The following is a 7,729-nucleotide window of genomic DNA, read 5'->3' as shown; positions in this document are numbered from 1 at the left end:
CCTAAGAAGGTGGACCTAGCAGGGTCACCGGGGGACGGGGAGCTGTGCCTCACGGCCCTCACTTCGTCGGAGAAACCCTCATGCAGAGTTCAGAAACTTGTGTGTTGAGTATGTCGCTGTGAGCCTCCACCATTTAACTAGTGGGTGAAGTGTAGCCCAGCTAGAAAAAAAGAGCAGTGGAAAGTAGTTTTTTTTCATGTATAATGTAAAGAATTTAGTCATTTCTTTTTTTTCTTTTATGTTTAAAGGAAGATGTGGACCAATAAGATTATCTGTTGTCATTTAACTTGGCCAATCATTAATGAGCTCCCAGTGACCCTTGCTGTTGACCTTGATCACATGATTTCCTGTGTTGCCATTTCGTTCCTGTTCATATAATGCCATGTGCCAGAGAAACTAATGTTCCCGAAGTCGAATCGCTAGGAGTTAAAAGCAAGTCTGCTGCAGTTGTTTTTGGTTGTTCAGAGTTTCACCCTGTCAACGGTGAGTACGAAAAGTGGGGAAAACCTAATTTGTTAAGGATAAAAAGGGCAGACTTAACGGGACGGCGAGTCCGCTAGCCGCTAAGCTAACTGCTAGCGCTCACGCTAGCAGAATTTGACTGTGTTCTGTGTGTGAAATGGCTAGTGACTGCAATCATATTACGTTTAAGAAAAAAAACAAAAGAGATGGTGCTAATCAGTTTTATGTTTAACAAGTTAATCCAATTGTACGCCGATTCTCAGATTTTCAGTTGTGTTCTTTGAGTTGGTTATAATGCACAAGTCTGGTGAGCTACTGTGAGTTGCTGACTGCAGCTACAGTGTTAACTATAGAAGCTGTGTTTTTTTTGAGAACATTGTCAGCCGTCAGGTTGATAAAATTATAGCTCATCTAAGAGGATATGATGCTGCAGTGATATAATTTTGTTGTACAACAGAGCTAGCTGAATTAAGATATAGAGTTACACTAATACTTATTGTTCATTTTTGAATGTTTTAAGTAAGTGTGGCTGTTTCACAACGGTGAATGTGACTATATGGACCTGTGACCTGTTTATAGGTCAGGTTTTTTTGTTATCTGGTAAAAGGATGACTCGACAGACGGACCCAGTCTGAAGCAAGCCCCATCGAGGAGCAGTGATTCCACAGTTCCAGTTAACTGGATGGCGAGCCAACCCGAAATTGAAAAGGATTTGCCAAGGTTTTATTGAAGCCAAAGTTTCGTTCCCATTGAAGCTTCAGATACCTGCAGGACTACGAACTTTCTTCCTTCATCGGAGTGTGGTAGGACAAACATTAAACAAACTGAACGGGCCCCAACGATCCATCAGTTATCAGACATTATCCACTCATATAATTGACTCAGAGAAAGCTGTATGCGCGCACTTTTATTTAGTTTGTTATTTTGGGGGAAATATTTTGTATTTTATTTTATTGTTTTTTCATTACATTGTTGCAGCTGCTGTGTGTCAAATATAACAAATTTGTGAACAGTATATTGTGGTGTGGTCTCTTCTTATTGGTGTTTATACCTTGGGCTCCTGCCGATCCTAGATCTTCTGATACTGGCTAGTGGGAGTTCGGTCATTCTTAATAATAATTCACAAGTTGGGTTACATAAGTGGCGAGCCAGCCAGGAGCCTAAGAATTTTTAAACATCAGTAATGAGAAATTGTGTCTGACATGGATTTTGTCCAGCGCTCAGGTGTAAAAATTCCCAATGCAGTTATTGTGAGTGGGATCACGAAATCAGAGAAAGATGAAGAAGTTTTAGAGTTTTTGAAAAAGTATGGTGGTGTTAAAACCCTTTTGCCAGTGGACGATGCTACCTCAGAGTTTCATCAAAACCTGATTGTTGAGTACTCAAGTGGCTCAGCTGTAGAAGCTTTAGAGCCTCTTATGCCATACAAGTATGTTGCAGAGGGTGAACCAAATGTCTCTTACTGTGTGAGGGCCTTGGCAAGCGTTTACACTGCTAAGGTGGGTGAAGGTGTCACGAAGTCATACTTGGCTGAATTAAAGGGCTTGGCTAAGCTCAGTGGCAAAACCTATGAGGAAGTATTGAAAGAGATGATATCACAAATCTGTGAGACAACTGAGAATACAGATGAGGCACCTTCTGTCTTACATGATAGCATTGTTGATGAGACACCAATACCACAGCCCCAGTTGCTTTCAGGTCCCTCAAGGGTAAGCAGTGACCAAGGTGTCTTAACTCCAGTTCCACCCTTGCGTGTACAGAAGCCTTCAATAGTGATTAGTGATGTAAATCCCCCTGAAGTTCAGAAGGTCGTTGTTGAGCATATTTTAAGGAAGGATGACATTGGATCACAGATCCATTCTTCAATGCGCATCCGTTCCTTCTCAGGGAAAACTCCCAGGCCTAACAATGAGACAGACTATGAGACTTGGCGCTCACACATTGAGCTGCTTTTAAGTGACCCCAGTATGACCCATCTGCAGGTGTCCAGGAAGATTTTAGAGAATTTGCTTCCACCTGCAGTTGATGTGGTGAAGTGCTTGAGTCCCAGCGCACCCCCAGTAGCCTATCTGCAGTTGCTCGATTCAGCCTTCGGCGCTGTAGAGGATGGTGAGGAGCTTTTTGCTCAGTTCATGAATACCCTTCAGGACCCAGGCGAGAAACCATCAGCTTTCCTCCATCGTTTACAGCTAGCACTAAATTTAGCAGTAAAAAGGGGGGGTATTCCACCTGATGATGTAGACAAACATCTCCTCAAGCAGTTTTGTAGGGGGTGTTGGGATAGTGGATTGCTCTCCAGTCTGCAACTTGAACACAAGAAAAACTGTCCACCGTCATTTTCAGAGCTCTTGCTAATGTTGCGTACCGAAGAAGATAGACAAGCTGCAAAGGTTGATAGGATGAAAAAGCACATTGGTTCATCAAAACGAGTATCTGTCCATGCTCAGAGTTCCTGTGTTTGTGCAGGCGTAAGAGAAAGCCCACAGTGTGGTCCGAAAGCTATTGAGGAACTTCAAAAGCAGATAGCTAGCTTGCAGAGTCAGCTAGCCTCATTTGCATCACAGGAAAAGCTAAGTGAGCGTGCCAACAAGAAACCGGTTAAAAAGACAACCTGTAAATCGAAAATGGACAACACACATCAAGAAGTGCATCGATTAGCCGGAGTAAAACAGACAGGCAGGCCCAGGCCTTGGTATTGTTTTCACTGTGGGGAAGATGGGCATATTGCCACTTCTTGTACAAACCCTGCAAATTCTGCACTAGTTATTGAAAAGAAGAAGCAGTTGGAGAGGAGGCAGCACGCGTGGGAAAGTCAAAGTTGTCCCAGCGACTCCAGTTCACCTTTAAACTAGATCCAGTCTCTGTTGTGGGACAGACAGAGGCTGAAGAACATGCGCAGCGTCCCACAGACGTAAAGATTGTCAGCAAAGCAGGCAAGTGTGTGGATCTAGAGCACTCCAGTAGTGAAAAGCAATCCTTCAGGCTTCCAAAGGGTCTGATTGGTACCAGGAGCACTGCTGAAGTGATAATTGAAGGTAAAACATTTAGTTGTCTGCTAGATACCGGCTCGCAAGTGACTACTATCCCCCAATCTTTTTATGAACAACACATGTCAGTGCAGGACATCAAGCCTCTCTATGACCTCTTGGAGGTTGAAGGGGCGAATGGACAGGCTGTACCTTATTTGGGCTACATTGAAACTACTGTCACTTTTCCAAAAGAATTTCTTGGTATGTCTATTGAGGTGCCCACATTAGCTCTCATAGTTCCTGACGTTCGAGCTACCTCAGGGTCCTACTTACTCATAGGGACAAATACACTTGATGTGTTGTATGACATTTATTGCAAAGCTAATCCAGGAGATCCCAAGACATTTCCTCACGGCTACAAAGCGGTCATTAAGGTGCTTGAACTCAGACACAATCAGTCTAACGTCAGTCACCATGGTGTTGTAAAACTGAAGGGCAGAATCTCTCAGGTTGTCCCAGCAGGGGCCACAGTGGTTTTGGAGGGTGTCTCTACTGCCAGCGGTCTTCAGCATGAACAATCAGTTGTTGTTGAGCAGCCTTCCAGTTCCTCTCTACCTGGTGGTCTGCTAGTGAACACTTGTCTGGTTGACCTGTCCAAACAACGACCCTTTAGGCTTCCAGTTGTGATTACCAACCAATCTGAACATGACATTGTCATTCCTGCTAAATGTCAAATTGCTGACATTAGCGCTTACCAATGTATTTTGTCAAAGGAGCAGAGTGTGGTTAACTTGCAAAAGGCAGATCTCACTCAAGAGGCCAATTGTAACTTCAACTTTGGAGAGTCCCCAATCCCTCCCGAGTGGAAGGGTCGTATCACACGACTCCTTAACAACATGCCAGATGTATTTGCGCAACATGACTTGGACTTTGGAAGAACCGACAAGGTGACTCACCACATCAAGCTCTCAGACGAGGCTCCTTTCAAACACCGTGCTCGTCCGCTACACCCTCAAGACATTGAGGCTGTCCGTAGGCACATTCAAGAGCTTCTTGATACAGGTGTAATCAGAGAGTCCGAGTCTCCCTTCTCTTCGCCCATTGTGGTAGTCCGTAAAAAGAATGGCCAGGTCCGGTTGTGCATAGACTACAGAAAACTCAACCTTCAGACAATAAAGGATGCTTACACGCTTCCTAAGCTTGAAGACACCTTCGCGGCTCTCTCTGGTTCCCAGTGGTTTTCTGTGCTTGACCTAAAGTCTGGATATTATCAAATCGAGGTAGATGAAGTGGATAAACCCAAGACGGCCTTTGTCTGCCCTTTGGGCTTCTGGGAATTTAACCGCATGCCGCAAGGCCTGACAAATGCGCCAAGCACATTCCAAAGATTAATGGAGAAGTGCATGGGGGATATGCATTTGAAAGAGGTGCTAGTTTTCCTCGACGACTTGATAGTGTTCTCAAAGACCCTGGAAGAACATGAAACAAGGTTGTTGGAGGTGCTCACTCGGTTGAGAGAGTTTGGATTAAAGTTATCACCTGAAAAGTGTGTGTTTTTCCAGACCTCAGTGCGGTACCTGGGACACATAGTGTCCAGAAATGGAGTTGAGACAGATCCAGAGAAAATCTCTGCCCTTCGTACTTGGCCAGTTCCTCAGACCCTCAGGGAATTGCGATCTTTTCTTGGGTTCGCTGGCTATTATCGAAGGTTCGTAAAAGACTATTCCAGCATTGTGAAGCCCCTCAATGATCTGACTCAGGGCTATCCTCAATCAACCAAAAGGGGTAGATCAAGAGACAGCCAAGAGCATTATCACCATCCCAAAGAGCCGTTTGGGAACCGTTGGACATCAGCTTGCCAGCAGGCATTTGAGTCAGTTATTGAAAAGCTGACAACTGCCCCTGTCCTAGGGTTCGCTGACCCTCAAAAGCCTTATGTGCTCCACACTGATGCTAGCACTACAGGCCTTGGTGCTGTCTTGTACCAGGAGCAGGAAGGGCAGTTACGTGTCATAGCCTATGCAAGCAGAGGGCTGTCGCATAGCGAGTCTCGATACCCAGCGCACAAATTAGAGTTTTTGGCGCTTAAGTGGTCAGTAACAGAAAAGTTTAGTGACTACCTATATGGGAATCACTTTACTGTTGTCACTGATAGCAATCCCTTGACGTACATATTGACGACTGCAAAACTTGATGCAACGAGCTACAGATGGCTCGCAGCTTTGTCTACGTTCACATTCAAGCTGCTGTATCGTCCTGGGAAGCAAAACTGGGATGCGGATGGGTTATCCCGTAGACCCCACGGAGCTCTTGTGGATGATCTGAAATCCCAGAAAGAGAGGGAGCGCATTTTCCAGTTCACTCAGGGTCATCTCGCTGATCTTGAAAATCTCGAGGAAGCCAACCAAGCGGTTGTGAAAGCCATTTGTGAAAGACAGTCAGTGTATAGCGCCAGCTCTGTTAATCCGAGTTTGGATGGCTGTGTTACTCTTGTTGAAACTCTTGCTATGTCCTCTGATGCTGTGCCTGACTGCTATGGACAAGAAGATGAGTTTGGAGGATTGCCTGTTATTCCTCAACTGACTGAGGCTGAGTTGATGGATAAACAGAGAGCTGACCAATGTCTAAGGCATGTCATATCCCAACTTGAGCATGGGGTAAGCCCACCGCCTACTTTAAGGGGTGAACTTCCAGATCTTCCACTCCTACTTCGAGAGGTTGGTCGGTTTCAGCTTATAAATGGCATCTTATACCGGAGACGCCAGCTCGGGTCTCGGGTATCTCACCAGCTAGTACTGCCCCCAGAGCTCAGAGAGACTGTTTTGAGCAGTCTGCATGACCATATAGGTCATATGGGCATTGAGCGCACATTAGATCTCGTTAGGGCCAGATTCTATTGGCCCAGAATGGCCTTGGATGTAGAGAGGAAAATAAAGACCTGTGGTAGATGTGTGCGCAGAAAGGCGTTGCCTGACAGAGCTGCACCGTTAGTCAACATCAGTACCACAAGGCCACTGGAACTGGTTTGTATGGACTTCCTCTCTCTCGAACCAGACAAAAGTGGAGCTAAAGACATCCTTGTGATCACTGATCACTTTACTAAGTATGCAATTGCTATACCAACATGCAATCAAAAGGCTCGCACAGTAGCTAAGTGCCTATGGGACAATTTTATTGTGCATTACGGGTTCCCAGAAAAGTTGCACAGTGATCAGGGACCTGATTTTGAGTCTCGCACAATAAAAGAGCTCTGTCAGATGGCTGGCATACAGAAGGTTAGAACTACTCCCTACCATCCCAGAGGAAATCCAGTGGAGCGGTTCAATCGCACATTGCTGGACATGCTAGGCACTCTTCAAAACAAAGACAAGTCTCACTGGCGTGATTTTGTGAAGCCCCTTGTTCATGCTTATAATTGCACCAGGAATGAGGTGACTGGATTTGCACCGTACGAGCTTATGTTCGGTCGCCAGCCTCGCCTGCCGGTGGATTTGGCTTTTGGGCTGCCGGTGAAAGAGGAGCAACAGATTTCACACTCACAGTACGTGCAAAATCTGAAATCCCACTTACAAGAGAGTTACAAGGTAGCTACTGGAAATGCTGCCAAGATAGCAGAAAAGAATAAATCCAGATTTGACAGGCGTGTGACTATTTCAGATCTGGAGGTAGGGGACAGAGTATTAGTCAGAAATGTCCGCATTCGTGGAAAAAACAAGATTGCAGACAAGTGGGAGGCAGCCATCTACATAGTCGTAAGCAGAGCAGGATCCCTTCCAGTGTATACTGTGAGACCTGAGAAGAAAGATGGTCCACTGCGGACATTGCATAGGGACCTATTACTCCCTTGTGGCTATCTCCCCAACGAGAGTAGTGACAAGCCTGTAGGGCAGACACAAAGACGCAGGCCAGCAACACGTCTCAGTCCAGTTGCAGACTCCGATCAATTCTCAGAGGCTGAGGATGAGATTTTCCCCAATTACTGGTTCAGAGACGCCCCCAGTTCTGAGATACCTACGGTCACCATTCATCAAGAAACGCACCCTTATTTATCAGTGTCTTCTGGGGAAGATGCACAACTTCCAGAATTTTGTCCCTCAGTTAAAGGTTCTACTGCTCGATATCCAAGCTGCAATCCACAGACTGACCAGTTATGTAACTTACCTGTTGACAGTCCAGATTCAGCAACTCTTCCAGTGTCTGAGAGTCACTGTCATGACACAGAAATCGTGAGCGATGACCAAAATCCACCAGCAGAGATGGAGACCGAAAGTATTGCACCTGGAAGTGATTGTCATGAC

At 45.6% G+C, this 7,729-nt stretch overlaps 1 long non-coding RNA gene across 1 annotated transcript; it reads left to right on the top strand.

Annotated features, from left to right (window-relative positions):
* Positions 1–311: 311 nt before the first annotated feature.
* LOC146640312 (uncharacterized) lies at positions 312–1,141 on the top strand. The gene is made up of 2 exons (XR_014910243.1): positions 312–483; positions 1,042–1,141. It is a non-coding gene; the product is annotated as an uncharacterized LOC146640312 (long non-coding RNA).
* Positions 1,142–7,729: the final 6,588 nt, after the last annotated feature.

Source organism: Rhamphochromis longiceps, unplaced genomic scaffold, assembly GCF_057381845.1.
Source record: "Rhamphochromis longiceps isolate RC_006_pf unplaced genomic scaffold, R_longiceps_female_GT1.1 unmapped_scaffold_9, whole genome shotgun sequence".
NCBI classification, from domain to species: Eukaryota; Metazoa; Chordata; class Actinopteri; order Cichliformes; family Cichlidae; genus Rhamphochromis; species Rhamphochromis longiceps.
Note: the sequence above shows the minus strand (reverse complement) of the source record. Positions and strands in the feature narration are given on the sequence as shown.